Source organism: Convolutriloba macropyga, chromosome 12 (assembly GCF_964194025.1).
Source record: "Convolutriloba macropyga chromosome 12, txConMacr16.3, whole genome shotgun sequence".
In the NCBI taxonomy this organism is placed as follows: domain Eukaryota; kingdom Metazoa; phylum Xenacoelomorpha; order Acoela; family Convolutidae; genus Convolutriloba; species Convolutriloba macropyga.
The window spans coordinates 43,770,881-43,785,610 of NC_134479.1; the positions used below are offsets into that span (position 1 = coordinate 43,770,881).

Below are 14,730 nucleotides of genomic sequence, written 5' to 3' on the forward strand. Positions count from 1 at the left end.
AAATTCCAGGTTGGAATTGTTTAATTCAAAAAACATTGAGCTGAAAAAAGGAAGAGACAGAAAATAAAAAAAATGATGCTAAATTGTGACCTCTTTTATCTTAGCTGCTGAGAACTCTCGCACTAAATCGCGAGGTGTCTTTGAAAAATTTTTAATACTACTCAGCTCGGTTGTCCTTGTCTCTAGCTCCTCTCCATCTCCGCTTGAAGTTTTTGCCTCTTCTGCGAGCATTTCGGAGACGGGGCATTCGCAAAACATTCTGTTTGGGCCAATAAAGTGTCACAGTATAGCACAAAAATTTCCGTACCAGGGAAAGCTCTGTCTCTTGAATTCACTCGAATACCCACCTTCGTTCGCTTTGAACTACAAATATAAATAGAGTTTTCTTTGAAACTAGAAATGACGAAGGAAACGCCTCCTGGCATAATTGTCGGTCCCCGTATGATGACGATAAATTGACACTTTGTTAACACCCTCAACAATTCTGCTTTCTTTGATCAGAACCAAGAAACAAACACGACCAGATAAAAAATCTCCGTTCACAAATCTTTCTTAGAAAAAGACGCCAAAGCTCGCGAAACCGTTGTTCATATTAAAGTTGGAAGAAAGAGCTCGATACCCAACGTCTAACAAAGACTAAACATATTCATTCTCAACTTCGTTTTTCAGATGACTGAATCCCCACTGGTTTTTAGGAGATAAGTCACAGACAACTTTGTGGGAATTTTCGCCGTCCGAATAAATATACTTTGAAGTAAGTAGAGCCTCTGCTAACGCAAAGTCATGCCAAAAAACGACGATTCATGTTTCGCACTGAAGAATGAAACAAAAGGAGTCAACTGGGCGTGGAAAAACATAGAAAACAGCATTTTCAAACAATTTATAACACAGACTGGTCTATGTAAGTTTGATCTCAATCACGTCATTGGCACCATTTCAACGAGGTTAAAACTGGATCAACCAGAAAGAAAGACTAAAAGCAAAAACTGGTTTGGCTATGCGTTTACTACATTTTACATGTTTTATCCCAAGTTGCGGAACAGTCGACAATGATGATGATAACAGGTGTGATAATGATAACAGTAAAAGATTGCAAAAAAAACTAGGAGCCAACAGAAGGTGAACTTATCAATACCGAAAACTTTTTACCACCAATGAGAGTCACTTTAAAACGCTGGCAAAGATAAAATACTTGTATCAAAGCAATATCAACACAACAGCATCGGTCAAGTGAAGTATAATTCAAAAACTTCTGTTTTAAAAAGGAGTATTATCTCTGTATTGAACACTGTTTGAGAAAAGCTGTATAGACCAGGAAACGATCTATCATAATTGCTCGAACTGTTTTCAAATCGAATGTTAACTCCTAGTTTAAGGCCAAAGGTTCATCATTATTTCCGGAGTTGCTAACCGTAGCTGCTAGTTTCTTCAAGTCTCTGCCTTTCTGACTGATTGCCTTCTGGCTTCTTCACAATTATTGCCGAACATGCTCACAATAGTGCTTTCGATAAGACTTTTTCTCTGTCAGAAATTTTCTGTGGGCATATTATTCCCTCTCGCAGTTCGTCTTCCGTAAACAGTTCACTTGCCAAACGGACTCCATATGCCCCAGGAGTTGCACCAGTTTTCAATTTCAAACCACTGTCACTCTTGGAAATTCACTGATGGTCTTTTGCTGGGGTTGAGGTGTCGGCTGCTTGGTTTTAAGTTTTCGCTAGTTTATGATACGGGGCCCTCTCGTTGCACCTACTTAAGTCTTCCTGCAAACGCCTGCTCTCTACTCTAGCCTTTTTAAATGAAATTTTGAGCTTTTCGAACGCGGATTCTAAACTTTTTTCAAGCTTAGTGTTCTTTTTCAACTTCTAGAAATAAAGCAAAAATGAAAATTTCTTAGTTAATTTGTTTTGTCCTAAACGATGCATGCCATTACTAATACCCAAACTTCTGTTGATATTTTGAAACGCTTCAAACATTTGAGTATCTGGAAAAACTTAGAAAACAGCTTTTTGAAACAATTTTGAACAAAGCCCGCTATCCAATTTAACAACAGCTATCTATCTATCACCCTTTGAACGAGGATAAAAATGAATCAAACAAAAAAGACTAAAAGAGATGTTGCTTTGGTTAAAGCTTCGTTTCATTTGAATTGTTCTATCACATTTCGCGAAAGAGTCGACATGGGTGATAATGAGAGAGGAAAAACTTGCTGCAAAAATCTAGAAGACCAGAGAAGGCAAAATTAATAATACCAAAAAATTAGTGTCAAGGAGAATCACATGTTCTGGTAAACGCTTTAGTCGCACGATGGTCTGGACAATGGTTGCACTATGGTCTGATCAGAGAGCAAATTCAGGGAAATGTTTCTTCGCCTGCAATTTTTTATCACTGTTTTTGATGACTCAATATTTTATCAATCAATTTGGTTCTAACTTTAACAAGATGTACTAAGTTATTAAAATTTAAGTTGAGTAGTATATAGTTTTGAATTGAATAATTTAAACAAATAACAACGGAATATAACATGTGTTCAGGAGTGGTCTGATCAGAGAGAGCGTTGGTTGCAATAAAGTCTCACAATATGTTAGGTCGCACCAGAGGCACACGAAATATTTGGGTCGCACAATGATCTGATCAGAGGTCTTTTGGGTCACACAATGGTCGCACAATTTGTTGGGTCGCACTATTGTCTGAGCAGAGGGCTTTGGGTTGCACGATGATGTGATAAGAGGGCAAAATGGTCTGATCAGAGCGGTCTAGGGTCGCGCACCTATATCTGGGTTTAGCTTACTATGACTGACTTTTCTGGTTGTCTCTGGGGCAGAATGTGGCACAACGCTGGTGTTTATGGCACAAAGTGTCTCGGCCATTTTGCAGTAATGGCGCGCATAAGGGGCCGAAATTGGGTCGACCAGTGGGATTGTAGGTATAGGTGGATCGTTCATGCTGTTGAGTAAAAAATCATTGTCAATGTATGTTTGAGGGCATAAAAGTAGACCCCGTTCAAAAAGCGTGCTTCATAAACGAGGACAAACGAAAACCTGGTTCAGAGATCGGTCTATCAATACTATTGGTCTTATTATTTCCTTAACTTAGCCATTGAGTCATTTAAGATACTAATCACTATTTTTAACTTAAACTATCAGGAACATTCCGCAACCTTGGACGCTATAATGAAAAAAAAACATTATTGAATTCTGTTCGCAAAGCATACTGTTCATAAAAGGGGGTAATTTCTATTGCATTCAAGCAAACGATGCAAATTGGAGCGTAATTGCAAATTGTTCTTGCATTCGAGCATATTTTGTCGCTGTTCTTTAGATTTTATTGGAAATTTTTTAGAGTTATTTCGTTGCATGGTTTACTAGATCTTGAAAAAAAGTTGTTCTTGAATCAGCAGAAAATGAAAACAATCGACTTATGTCATATTTTCTTTCGGTTCCTTTTATGAATTAGAGACGTGACTGACTATTAAGTAGATTAAACTACCAACTTCATCGCTTCGCTAATTAAGGTCACCTTAAATTTCACTCAAGTCGATATAAGTAACTCTTCTTCGAATTCTAGCTCTTCAATATTTATATGGTCACGTCTATTTTGTCATTATGCGAAATCTTTCTTTATCAAGCGGCCTGACAGGTCAGGTATGTTCAAGATTTGTGACTTCTACTAGAGAAATTAGACGTTTCTATATTTAAAATCTCATTTCATAATCGTGACTTCTGATAATAGTCAAACGTTCACGGGGCAGTCCATTTTTTGCGGGGATTTCAAGTATAAAATTAGATGTTCTTCAGCATTTGTCATTCAAAAAAGCCGCTGTTGTAGAAATTGTCGAGAGACGCTGAAGAACTAGTTCAAACTTCTGAAAAGCTTGAAAAATGGTAAGCTCAAAAGTGCTTCTTAAACTTTGCAAAGTTTTTTATTTCATTTATGCTTCAATTCGTGAGCGCAACATTGAACAAAAGTGTTTTTTATCACTAACTTGAGAATTGGATTCAATTTTTTTTGTAATCGTTGCTGATAACTGTTAATTACTAGTTTCAGGAATCAACCTGTCATATATGTCTTTAGTATTAGATTCTCGTATCAGGTACAAAGTTACTCGTTTGAACATATTAGTACAACGGGTTTTGGAAACATTACTTCTCCTTGTTTCAAAAGAAAAAAAGCTCAAATACTTTTTCTGTTTTTAGGCTTTGATGAAGTCTATTATTGTTAACTGTTTTTTTCGGTTACAGAAACTCTTCCTAGCTGTGTTGGCAATTGCTGTCCTCTTCTGTGTGGATGAAACTTGGGGATTTGCGGGGGGTCCGAGACCCTCTTGGGATGGATCATGTCACTCAGACTCTTCTTGTGAAACGGCAATGACATGCAACGTTCCCCGTGGTTCCTGCGAGAGGAGATCTTGCCGTATCAGCTCAGATTGCCCTGGGACTGCGAGGTGTACCAATGACCTATGCTACGCTTAGGATTTTGCAAATTGACAGAAGTTAAGGAAGAACCAAATCAAATAGGCCTGGGAAAGAGAAGAAATTAGCCTTCACTTGCTGCTCAAAGGACAGATTCAAGATGCTAGTTGAACTTATTACTTAAAAATGAGCTATTTTTCTCAATTTGCTCCAATATTGAATGAAAATGTTTAGCATTGGAAATTTATGCTATAATTCTGGTTCGACTAATAGAGCTCAGTTAAAGTTATTATATATTTTAACATAAGTAAACATTAATTGACGCTAATTTCAATGAACACTGAATTTAAAATTTAAAACACTTCTTTTTTCTCTCAAGGGTAGAACACATTTTCGGTCGAAACAAGATGATTATATTGGAAAAACTTGCGCAGTTCACTCACATAAAATGAGACTAAGGTATGACAACTTTTAACGCATCATCACTTTCATGCAGCGGATAAGATATTCACAACCCTGTGAAAAATAAAAATTGGCACACGTGTTGCAGCATCTCATCAGGCCGCATAATACAAAACTGTTGTTATACAAAACTGTTGTTTAAATAATTCTTTTTGTAGTACTCGAAACTGTCATAAATATTAGCAAACTTGGCCGATTTCAAATTTTAACTACTAATTCAACTTCAATTTAATGTAGCCCACTGTTAACAGAATTTTACTGCGGTTCAAATTAAAACATATGGTGCCGTACTATCACCTCAACAAGTTTTCGACTTACTTCACCAAGCTGCGCTGAAAGTTTAACTCTCCTCATTCATTTTTTTATCTACTATTCCCACTCTCAATATTTATTACTTCTTGAATATTTAATTTTAATAAACGACTTTTTTTACTTTGAATAAAAAATTATTGATATCTTACCACGAATAGAAAAACGACGAACTAATCAACTTCTACGAGGCTAGCCAAGAACACCAAGAAAAATAGTAAAAGCAAGCACCAGCAGAAGCCCTTCCCGGCACTTGAAATGGCTCACAGCAACAAGAGCAATTAATTGGTTTTAAAGGAAAAAAACTCTGTATGTAAAACAGGAGCCTCAACTCATCTTTCCGAAATTTTGAACTTTCTATTTTACTTACTGATGCCTTTTAAATTGATTGAACTTGATTGTACATACATTACTAATAATAAGAATAATAATAATAACAATAATAATAATAATAATAATAATAATAATAATAATAATAATAATAATAATAATAATAATAATAATAATAATAATAATAATAATAATAATAATAATAATAATAATAATAATAATAATAATAATAATAATAATAATAATAATAATAATAATAATAATAATAATAATAATAATAATAATAATAATAATAATAATAATAATAATAATAATAATAATAATAATAATAATAATAATAATAATAATAATAATAATAATAATAATAATAATAATAATAGTGATTAACTCTCCTCATTTGTCCAAATCAAGGGAAAAATGGCTGCATGCGTAAGCATTAGTATAAAAAAACTCTTTTCCGTGTTATCAACGTTCTTGTCATCAGTTTCCGCAACAGTTTCCGCAACTTAAACTTAAATGCTTAAATTTTCGTATTGTACTATGTTTTTAAACAGAATATGTGGGAAAATTTTCCAATTCTCCCTTAACTTTTATTATTTTCAATTGTTTTATTTCTGGGCTGACTAGATGAATTTTTTTTGCTTATATCAGCATATTTGCATTATATAAGCTCGGAAGTTGGTGGCAGAGCGCTGAATCAGCACTGAATCAGTCTAGAGATATTTTGTTTTTTTTCTGAATATCTCGAACTCTGTTCATGTAAAACTTCACGCTGGCAGGTTACAAGTACCACCGCAGAATTCCGAATGACATAGCAACTTTTCAGCGTAAGATAGTCACTGTTAGTACATGAAAAAAAAACGTGTTCAGCTTAACTCCCGCCAACAACCCAGGTTGAGGTCCAGACCGAAATGGCCTCATATCAAGCCATCAAAGACAGAAGTGACTTCTGATCAGGCCGAAGCAGATTGATTTGTCCTCTGATCAAACTAGAGTGCGCTCGAATCCGACTGTGATCAGACTGAAGTGCGCTAGAAATCGTTTCTGATCAAACTGAAGAGCTCTCCATATTGCCTTCGGTCGGGATAAAGTGCGCTAGAAGTTGCGTCTGCTCAGACTGAGGTAAGTTCTAAACATTTTTATCAGAGGATAGATTGGAACATGAACAAATCTGTCAAAGTTGTTATAGTATAATCATTTCATGAAAATTGATGTTTTCATTAATGCATTCAGAAAAGCCAATTCTAGTAGTATTTCTAATGACAAAAAATCCAATTGCCGAAAAAAAATTATTGAATATGCCATGAAATCATGTTTTTGACTGATTAAATGAACTTAGACAGCTTTGCTTAATAACAATTTCATCCACAATTATCAAACTTTTCAAAGCAATGAGCTGTTCATCTACAATTATCAATTATCAAAGCAATGAGCTGGACCCCTTGTTACTGATCAACCCATCAGACTCTCGATGAGTCTTTGTTCAGAATGCTGCTGCATTGTTGACTCATGGCAGAGACCTCATCGGCTAGTAAAAGAACAAAAACTTGAAAACAGAAATTGCTCAAATCAGCCTCTGATCAGACTAGTGTGCGCTCGAAAAAGCCTCTGGCCAGACCGAACTGACCTCTGCCCAGAAAATTTCCAGACCATTGTGCAGACGAAAGTGCGCTTGAAGCCTTTTTCCAGAACATGCGATTCAAGCGCAATGAGATTATGCGTGCGCCCAAAGATGGTCTGGCGATAGATCAGCTCGGTGTGGCCAACTCTACCTGGGATGGTCTGCTTTATGTGATTCGAAATTTCGCAGGGAATTTTTGAAAGTTAAGTTGTGTAAAAGGTTGCAACCACTATGCTATATATGTTTTGTGGTAATTACCTGCAGCCTAGACTAAAATAAAAATGGCTTATACTACTATCTTAATTACCAGTTAAAAGCAACAACAGTATGAAATTATATTGCACAGACTTAAGTTTGCGATATGTGTATCTTTCAGACTACAGAGGATAAATTTAACATGAGCGAACTCTTTAATATAAGCATAATGAAGAAATTCTGCGCATAAAGAAACACAAAACCTTCAGGAGCTGCAGTGTGTCAGGTCAGAAGTGAATTAAGTTTTTTCTCTTGAAGTCTGCTGGATCAGCACTGAAACTCAAGTCGGGGAGTATTGATTCTGAAGTACTTAAAATCCCAAGGTCACATTTTAAATCGTTTTCATTGTGCAGAATGAGTGGGTTACTTGAAAAATCTTTCAAGTTGACTGACGGTTAAATTTTGAAAACATTTGAATTCGTTAAATAATTTGAAGGAGCTGTAAATTTTGATTGGGAAAAGCATACAAGGTGAGTTATTGACTTATAAGACATTATAAGAAAAACGATTGGCTTGTAAAAACTTATGTTTTGTTTGTTTGTATTTTATCCCAAGATTTTGCTCTTTCTGATTTTTTTTATGAAATCACAAACTGACTTGTTTTCATGTCAGTTTCAGAATTGTGAATTTCGGTTTCCGAAACGAGAAAAGCTCGCAATTTTAGATGTAAAATAAGCCCCGGAGGAAATGAGCCCTTGCTTAATTGTGTCAAGGCGCACTTGGTACGTTTGTCTAAACTTGGCGGGCCGTGGTTATGATTTAGTGACACGTGGGACCCCGATTTGATGCTATCACAACCAAACAACGTAAACAAACCAGGTTTAAGATTTAACTTGAATGCTTGTTTACGAGGTTTTTTCCTGTGGTTTTAATCCAGTCTGAACCCAGTGTCTCAACACTCAAAAATTTTATGCCCTCAAACATTTAAGTCAGGGCAAGATCTGATGACACCTTTTTTGCTACTATAACAGAAAGTGTGGACCAAAGTACATAGCGGCAATTTACATTGACTTGTTCAGTCTGTAATGGTAGCAAAAGTCGTGTCATCAGATATTGCTCTGAATTGAAGATTTGAAGATATGAGGGAATACAATTTCTGAGGGTTGAGACCCTTGTTACAGACTGGATTGAAACCACAGTGAAAAATACCTCGCATCTTATCATGGTTCCACTAAATCATGGTCATGGCCCGCCAGGCCTCGTCAAACGCAGCAAATGCGCTGCACTTTAAACGATCAAGTGAGGTTTCGTTTCCTTCGGGGTTTGTTTTATATCTAAAATTAAGTGTTTTCAATTTCGGGAAAAAAAACTAACCATTCTGAAAACGAAAATCACCACTCAATCTATAATTCATAAAAGAAACCAGAAGACGTACATTTTGAAATAAATCATCTGATAATAATTTTTGGTAGTCATCTTTTTGCACATAAATTTCGGATAAAAAAGGAGCGAAGTAGCAATACATCTATACATCAAGGCGCCTTGTTGTTTAGATGTATGGCTTGCCCTTCTTTTTACATCCGAAAATTGTGAGCAGAAGGATGTCTACCAGAAACTTATGTCAGATTAATTGGTGCTGTTTCATGGCACAAAACTTTACGCAGTTTACGAAAATATTGTTTCCACATACTTCGATATTCACATTTAAGATCCTAAGTAGTTTTAATATGATTTGTTCTGCTTGCTATAGATGTGATTACAGTTTCACGGCCTTAAAATTTGTATAAATGACTGAAAGGTTTGTCCCGTACCTATCTTTCAGAGTAATTCAGTACAGATTCAAGAGGTTTTTCAGAAACAACTTAGTACTGACTCAGAGTTTTTTCAAGTCAAATTTTGCTCTGATATTGTCTGATTGAGACTGAATCGGACTCTGAACCAGACTCTGATTTTTTTCCGATTCAGACTCAGATTCAGACTCTGAATAAGTTTCTGAATCAGACCCTGATTTTTGTCTGAAATATATTAACTTCACAACTATTTTCATGAGCCAAACTAGGTTTTACAATTGCTTCGCTCTCAAGTCCCTAAAATATAAATTCATACAAAACTTGTAGAAACTGAAAAAAAACTATGGAATAGGTTGTCGGAATTTTTCTCAACTCCAGTTAAAACCGACTTTTTGAGATTTTCCATTATGCTTTATGTTCTTCCTCATTTTTGATGATGGTATAGCAAGATAAAAAAACCCATGCTTTTTAGTGGTTAAAAACGAAAACAAGGCAAAAACAAACAGAAAAACAGGACAAGACTATGTAAAAAACAGAATATACCTCAAAGGTTGTTGAAAATTAGCAAAAAATTGCAAAAAAGAACGCTTTTTTTAAAACCACTAACATCCTGAATTAACAATTATTTTTTAGGAGGGTTCTGAGCCCCACAAGTGTTCAGAGTTTACCTATGTTTCCACAATAAAATTGTTCAGAAAGCGATTAAACTCAAAAAACCGTTTAAAGAACAGTTAAATAAATGATGTGAAGTTTTTTGTGTGTGTCGGTAGTTTTGAGAAAAATTTCCAAATTTCACTGTGGTCCAGAGCAGAACAAAAAAAATTTTTAAATTTTTCTCTGACTCAGAGCAATTCAGAGATCATAGGTTTCTTATTTTGCTCTGATTCAGAGACGTTTCAGAATCAAGGCAAAAACACTTCTCAAAACTTTTGAATCAGCACTGCAAAGTGATATCATTCTGAAAACGTTCCGATTCAGTTCTGATGCTCACTAAACACAAGTTAATGAAAACATTGATCTCCTGAACACTAACACGTCAAACGTTCGCATTCATAATTCTTTTTTTTGTAAAAATCTAAGAACCTCGGGTCTGTTTATAAGAGGGGCAGTACTCATTAAATTTAACAAAGTTCAGCCAGGGCCTTCTTTTCTTGAAAAGCAACAGTTCTTAACTTTTCAACACTGACACTGTCAGTGATGGTTGAAACCCGAAAATCAACCAAATAGCTGCTTTTATGGCGCAAACAAACGTAATCATTTGATAAGGTTAGAAAAACCAATAGAAAAACAAAACAGAAGAAAATATATAGAGGCGGGTTGTTGAGGATAAAAAAAAGTTTTCATAAACCTTTAAGCTAACAAACAAAATTTTTTATAAGGTATAAAGGGTAAGTAGCAATAGGGTGAGCGACAGTCCCCGGGGGGGGGGGGGTGAAGACCCCATGTATTAAGATTGGTTATAGCGGGTTTGACAGCTTAGGGTCTTCCCTAATGTATTAAGTTGGGAATAGATTAGCATGTACTAAGATTAGGTATAGCGGTCTTAATGTATAAAGATTAGGTACAGGCGACATGTATTAAGATTAGGAATAGCCGCCACCATGTATTAAGATTAGTTATAGCCGCCGCCATGTATTAAGATTAGTTATAGCCGCCGCCATTTATTAAGATTAGGTATAGGCTACATGTATTAAGATTACGTATAGCCGCCGACATGTATTAAGATTAGTTATAGTCGTTGACATGTATTAAGATTAGGAATAGGATCTTTTTTACAGAATTTTTGCAGAGTTTTTTGCAAAATTTTCTGTTTTTGGGTTAAAATTACGTCATAGTTGTCGCTCGGGGTCAATATTTTGGCTAGTAATGATCCGCGCTTACTGGATTAGATAATTAGGATCCGCTCCATTAATAATAGACGTATGTTAATTTTTATCAGTTTATAGTTTTTTCAATAAATTCCAAATACTCTCTTCTGATTGGTTAAAAATGACATCTTTTTTTAAAAAATTGAATTGGAAAAGTTATAAATAACAGACACAGTATAAATTATGCACATCAAACTACAAAATCACTCGAACATTTACATTAAATAGGTATAAATTAATATCAATATAAGTGAAAACCGAGGTACATTTAGCCGAGCTCGTTAATAAAGTCGACAAAAATGAAAAACTTGCGTAGCTAACTGAGTAAATGGTACAATTGTTAAAAACTAATGTCGACTTTATTGACCATCAGCTTAGTGTATAACCCAGTAATCAATCTTACATATAATAACTAATAAAATTTAGTAGATGCACATCATGAACATTGTTCAAGTTTGTTTGTAAAAATTGAAATAGATGAAATGCAGCATAAATAGTGTAGAACCCACACAAGTTTTGCATTTTCTGAGGTGGTCTGTGTATCATTTTCTGATACTTTTTATTCAAAAATTTGTAATGTGTGACTTTTCGTGCTAGAGAATCCGCATAGTAATAGTTCCTATTGAGGCGACCAATCATTATCCAATGTTCACCAACCTCAGTGCTTGGGGAAGTGTTGATGATTGCAAAACTAAATTTGGGTAAATTAGGAACAAAATCTGCTGGAAAGGATCCAATATACCGGAATTTGAGCTCTGGAATACGTTCAATAATGTCACGAAGTGAGGTGTTATCCATGACAAATAAGTTTTCTTTTCTTTATCTCACAAGCACCGTTTGTACAAGAATTCATGACAGAGCAATCAAGTTGAAAACTTTCGTTCTGTTGTGCGAAGCAACAATCTTTGGATTTTGTATTTTTTTCGACCGTTTCTTCCTGGGTGCTGGGATAAAACAAAACAAAAATTATAAAAAGTCCAAGGAAAATTAGCAAAGGAAGATAAATATATATATTTGAAGTTAATCTACCCCAGTTGACATCCATTAGTTAGTTATTTCGATGTAGAGAACAACAGCAAGATAAAGAGGATAAACCTACAAATTTTCCAACAAAGTTTATATAATCGTAGACAAAAGCGAAATCTCAGATTTTTTTAGCAACAGTTCCAAACTGATCAATTTTAACAGTGGTCATCCTTTCTCCCATAACAATTATTTCTGTCACGTTTCTTAGCGAACGATCGATAAACATTTCCAATCGAATACTTTCACCACTGAGTTCAGGATAATGAATGTTTTCTCCAGCATCTTTAAGTGAAGTGAGATCGAATACCAGTATGTAGTGGTTCTGAAATTGATGATTCGGTAACGCAGGAATTTCCTCGTTAAAATTCATTGCTTTCATTGTTGTAACGTATGCTCTACAGTCATTAGTTGTATCAAGTGATACTATGGCTCTTCCTCCGCGAACAATTCTAAGTTCTCGCAGACCAAATTTCTGATAATGGAAAGGATTTTCTTGAAAATGTCCTGTGAATGCCGAATTGGTGTTCATCGCAATAGCTACTCTTCTGATTGGAGCATTGTTAAAAACGTTTTCCTGAACAAACTGGTTCTGTCCTGAGGGAATAATAAATGTACGTGCAATTGTTTCCATAAAGTTGTAACAGGCAGGTTGATTAGTTAATTGATATTTAATAGTCTGGTGATACACTTCGTTAACAAACACGCGTCGTGTAAATAAGGAACAGTCAAGAACCTTAAGGGAAACGTGAGGATTATAGGAAATCATGTAAAAATTAGGTTTGGCACGAATCAATTTCAGTCTAACTTTTGTATTTGGAAGCAACAACTTTTCTCATTGGAATAAATCAATAGCTAATTTACTGCAGTAAGTGCTTCCATTTTTCAGCAGAAGTTCTTCTTCTCGGTCTATAAACGGGCTCTTCTCATAAACACTAGGTTCTTTTTCAAATTCGTATCCATGAAAAGCCAAAATACCTTTATTATTTCTCGTTGAAGCATTAAATTCATTGGAAATTAAAGCCGTGTGTCCATAGAGACCATTCGAGTTGTACACTTGTTGATTGTTCAGATACACTTCACAGTTGGAGAAAAGTGAGTGTAATATATTGTTGACGTGAGTTAGATAATGTAAATCGTCATCTGTGAAAGACATACCCATATTTGGTTTTCCATGCTCATCTTTTTTCATAAAGTCATCAAACAATCTTCCCTTTTGTAGTCCAACTTTGATTTGAAGGTGGATATCTCTCATATAAAGATAGATGCTTATATCTGTTTCAAATTCAAATTCAATGCTGCTTTCATCCAGTGAAGTACTAGGATAAACTTCTTGAACATGAGAAGACTCAATTGGTTTCAAAACAGGAATTTTGTCAAAAGTCTCCAAGCAAGAGTTTGTAAAGTGGCCACATCGAAAATTAGAATTGTTTGTTGATCTAGAATTCATTTTAGATTAGCAAATATATCTTTTCTTGTTCGACGACCTCGACTGATTTTTGGAGGTGATCTACGAATAATGCGACGCTTTCTTATTTTTCCTGCACCTAGCTGTTTACGAAAAGTTTTCTTTCCAACATCAGCAGCAACAGATTTGAGTTCCTTCTTCCCAGTCAAAACAATTCCAATTTCAGGTGCAGCCGTTTCAATTAAATCAGCTCCCACTCTTTTTGCTGCTGGGGCAACATATCGTCTCAAAAACGGAATTGCTGTCCTCCCAATTGTTTGCGCTACAGCTCCACTACCCCTTTGTCTGGCATATCCGCGAAAATACGGTTAATCACTATCAGCGACCATTTTTTACAGTCTTAATTCTAAAAATGATTTTCAGAAGTTTTTCTAAACATAAGGACTGCTCTAGTTACTCCAACAGAGTTGAAAGGTACTTTTTCACCATAAGAGTCTCGGAGCTCTAGTTTTATGCTATGGAATGAATTTTTCAGAATTTTTTTAAATTGTAGGTTTGGAAAATTTTGATAATTCATGTACTGCCCAGTTGAGATGATGTCTCCATTCTTAACCTTTGATATGAAAGGAATGCATCGTAAAAGAGCAGCTTTTGTATCACCCACAATGTTATATTCAACAATATCAGTATATATATCATCAAGGTATGTATTCGTACAATGTCATAAGGGAACTTGGGAAAATGTGGACCAGCACCACTCATGAAAACATCCATCCCATAAACAGCTTCTTCACATCCAAAGACATGACAAAGATCGGCACTAAAAATAACAAGTAAAGAATTCTCATTGGGAAGACTCAAAGTAATTCGCTGTGTAATTTTGTTAACGTGTAATCTGATTGGTGTTTTTTCATACTTTTCACGTTCCTGAATTTTTTTGTTCATTTCGTTTACAATATCAGAGATCGAAGGATATAGACCTGGATCAAGTGTGTAATAGTCTGATGGTTTTGTATTCGGTGTTGCTTCATCTAGATAGAAGAATTTCCCTTCCGTGATGTTTTGGTAAAAGGAAGGATAAGATAGTTCTGTAATTGCAACCTCCCATTCTCCTTCGAGATTAATTTGTTCCGGAAGAAAGTTTGTAAAAGAACTTAGTGTATTATTTGGGTAACAATCAAAAGAAGCATTCGAAACCAACTCTACAGTAAGAGAATTCATCTCTAAATGATACACTTTGCAAGTTCTTGTTCATAAAATTTGCCTAGAATTTCGTCACCTTGTTGTCCGTGAAGGTTATAGGTTGGTGGTTTGA

The 14,730-nt window shown here is 35.2% G+C and overlaps 1 long non-coding RNA gene across 1 annotated transcript; it reads left to right on the top strand.

Moving 5' to 3' along the window:
- The first annotated feature begins 3,761 nt into the window (after nt 1-3,761).
- LOC142350267 (uncharacterized) lies at nt 3,762-4,773 on the top strand. Its single transcript, XR_012760871.1, has 2 exons — nt 3,762-3,881; nt 4,239-4,773. It is a non-coding gene; the product is annotated as an uncharacterized LOC142350267 (long non-coding RNA).
- The last annotated feature ends 9,957 nt before the right edge of the window (nt 4,774-14,730 follow it).